Source organism: Argiope bruennichi, chromosome 2, assembly GCF_947563725.1.
Source record: "Argiope bruennichi chromosome 2, qqArgBrue1.1, whole genome shotgun sequence".
Lineage (NCBI taxonomy): Eukaryota > Metazoa > Arthropoda > Arachnida > Araneae > Araneidae > Argiope > Argiope bruennichi.
Genome location: NC_079152.1, coordinates 128,738,694 through 128,742,729, shown reverse-complemented (window position 1 = coordinate 128,742,729; position 4,036 = coordinate 128,738,694).

Genomic DNA, 4,036 nt, shown 5'->3' with positions numbered 1-4,036 from the left:
CTTTTATTGCTGCAATTCTCTGGAGCCTCTAGCTTACACAGGTATACATAGTAACTATTAGATCTTAAGTTATATTAGGTTTGCACTAACCTGATAGTAAAGTCTCAGTTTTGGGACCAGAAGAATTCTACCAAAAATCAGTTGCTGTGGACTTTTTTGAAAATTCCTTTTCACTCTCACAATCATACTGGCAGTTAAGCGTTCAGACAAGTTTTTCCTATTGCTTCATTGCTTACAAGCGTGATATTTCCTGTTTTTATTCATATTGCCGATTAATTTTTAATAATGCAAAATTCCTTTTCTCTCTTTTTTTTTTCTTTATTTCACCTTTTGTATCCTTTCTTGTTTTTTACCTCACCCCAATATTTGAAATTACAATGCTGCTTTGCTTAACCTTCCCTAACGAATGATTCGTATAAGGAACAGCCCAAAATGTAAAAATATGGCTCTTTTAAAAAGCTACGTTTCTGGAACTAGGGAGCATTGTGATATGACATGCGATATCGGCTTGCATCTTGAGTGCCACACTGCGTTTAGCACTTATTTAAATCCTTATTTTGGCATATAGGAAGCTTTGGCTAGTTAACGTTGTCGGGGCTGAAGGATTTGGTAAGTGTCCATAAAACCATAATCGATGCGATTCTGTCTTTGGCCAGAGCTAGAGAAAGATAGCAATGAAATTGGTCAGCTGGTGGATAGAGAGTCACCAGAGATACCGAAAAGTTTTAAAAGTTGAATTCTGTGTCACAGCGAAAATTTGACTTTGAGATTTTGTTAGGAATGGGGAAAATAATAACCTCAACAGAGTGAAAATCTTCCAGGGAAATAAGGCAGATGCTAAAAACATGGGAAACTTTTTCATCTTACACTGAGAAGCATCTTCCTAATCAGGCAATAAAGATGTATCTTATTTTTGCTACGTAGCTCAAGACAAATTTCTTTAAATAACTTTCTTGTAATAAAAATATGTATTATACTAAAATTTTGCGTGGTAAAAATAATAAGTTATATAACTGTAAATTACAATACTTCCTCTATGTTTCGTATACGAGAAAGTAGAAATGCACAAAAATTCAATAATTGCATAGACAGTATTTACAAAATAAGAAAATCAAGCATTTTATAGAACGCTTTGATATAAATAAAATGCCCAAAATTTTGAAGAAAAATATTAATTATTTTAATAATATAAGCACATTCCCAAGGGACTACATATTTTATTTAGGTATCAAACAGAATGACTAATCAAGTGTTACAAGAAAAGCTTGGTAGTAGATTCCTGGAAAAGGTGTGATTTTACACAAATTCGATGTTATATTTTCCTCAACTTCGAAACACAGATTGAAATATAGATATGGAATTCTTTGTTTGCCACTAAGGTCGGAAGTCACGTAGCTCGGAAACGTCACGAGCAGGAATATTTCATATTTTGTCGGTTTACCTATAGAGAGTGCCTAAAAGCAATGTGTTCCCAAATGTGTAAACAAGAATCACTTATTTTGTAAATCCATCAACCGTTAAATGCGATGCACATTTCAACTTTCTCATTCTTTGGGAGGAACACGAAAAAAAAATCTTCGGCAGAAAGATGTGTTCCTTAATAATTTTTTCCCGAAATATGTCCCTTTTTTTTTAATAAAAATTGAGAGTGGGATTCCTTGAAAAACATTGCGTATTCGATTAGTTTTAATTTTTTCTGCGTAGATGCAATAACAAAGTGCACGATATTCTACCTCTTTCTAAAAATTTAAGTTAGAATTATTAAGAATGTTGCATCAGGGATGTTAAAAACGAAGTTTTGAACTTTTTTCCATGGCCACCAAATTAACAAGAAAATAAAGAATAATGAATAATAAATAGAAATAATTTAATTTGGTTTGTTTTTTATTTCAGTTAAAACTCGATGATTTTTTTTTTTTTTTTTTTTTTTGTAATCTGAAAAATGGTGCATTTTGATATTTGTCACTCAAATATACTGAAAAATTTGCAAGCAGACACTTTCTAAATTGTTGAGAAAAAATTTCCGAAGAAGCATCTTTCCAGTGGATTATTCTTCACAGATATTTTCTCATTGTTTCACTAAAGTGAATGTGTTTCATATAAAGTCATTCCTGAGTCCTAAGTATAATAATAAATTAGAAAAGAGCGTATTCATTAATGATAACTTAATAATGATTCTGAAAAATTAGTTAAAAATTTATGGCGAAATCATATTTTTGTGTGTAGTTAAAAAAAGCGGCCATTATGAATTAACTACACGCCATTCAAGAACAATAATTAATAATCTGACATGCCATCTTTGGCGATTAATCATTGATTCAGGAACCATAAATTTGAATATATACGCTCAATTGCTTTTCCAACCGATTCTGTATCGACATAGATTTGGTACTGAAACCAAAATTTGATATAGAACTACAACTGTAATCACGAGATCACATACGAAATTTCATTCCTTTAAATCACTGCGTTTCTGAGTTATCACTTTTACATACTAGGAAAAGGATCGGTCATCAGACGTCCAAATTCCTTGGTGAATATATTTCGAAATTTGATACGGAGTTACATTATATTTAATAAACCTGTGTATTAAATTTGATCTATTTTTCTCTTCCCGTTTTGGGGTTATTGTATTCACTAGTATTCGTACAGTGTTGGGATATCTTCCTCTGAAGGGATTGCACGCAAAATTTGTTGGAAATCTACAAAAATAGGCTAAATTCATATACCAAATATCAGAACAACTCAAAGTATTTTTGAGCTATCTTTTTCACAGAAAGACACACAATTCCAAATATGTATTTTTTTGCTCATTAAAGTCTGAAAGGCGGAAATTCTTCAAAATCACGAGTTAGATATTTTAGACTTTTCAGTTCTTTCTCTTTGTATACTTCATATACGAAGAAGTAAAAATTAGACAAGCCAGATCAATTAAATTTGGTGTGTGATCTTTATATAAAATTTGTAAATCAAACTCAACATTAAACAAACAAAACATTAAAAGCAACTTTAAAATACTGAAAGTATAAATTGTCAAGTAAGTGTTAATTGTCAAGTAAGTATTAATTGTGAAGTAAGTGTTAATTGTCAAAGCATTTTTACTGTACAGCGGGGGTTATTTTTCTCTTATTTTGAGAGATTATTTTAATATATTTAAAATTATTTTATATTTTATGCAGTAAAAAACTGCATTTTAAGATATTTTATACAGTTAATTATTAATAAATAAATATTATTTTTAAGAGATTTTAATTTTTTTCTTCGACAAATATTTTTTACTCAGTAAAAAAGTTAAACGTACATGTATCAACTGATGACCCTGGATAATTTATTAAAAAAAATTTCAAAGCATATATCCATTTTGAACTACTTTTTTTTGCATAATCAGGAAGCTATAAGCCGGATCTTTTTATTTATTGATGAAATACTCGATTTCTTCTAAAACACTTAACTTATCGGCATATGAAAACCTTCTTTGTTCTTTATAATATGCAATTCTGATAACAATGACGTCATATAAGTATCTAATCATCTTTATTTGCACTAAAAAGGAAGTGACGATACAATTAAGGACAGTGACGTAGTTTCCGTTTCCTAAAAGAAAAAGCCATTCTAGGATGTTTATTACACGACTTGAAGACAATTCATCACCCGCGTAATATAACAAAGGTCGTTGTCATTCTTAGTAAAAAATAAAAGGACCCGGCGTCTTTATAAGTATAAAGCACGTGATTAATTTTCGCTTGCTATGATCTAAAATGGCTGCTTGACTCATTCCGTGTTTGTGGTTTATGCTTCGTTATTTTAAAATGAGATTACGGAAATAAAGACCTATTTACACAATAATGTTCTCAGAAGAGATGAATGGATGCCTGTAATATTTTGAAATGACTTCTCAATTCATACACAACAATTTTCTGATCAATTAAAAGATTCAAAAAATTTAGACCACAATTAAACTTCCATATTTCTCAAATAATTATTTTTTCACAGCAAAAAAGTAATAAGCAACTTATTATATTTTGAATAAACTCAG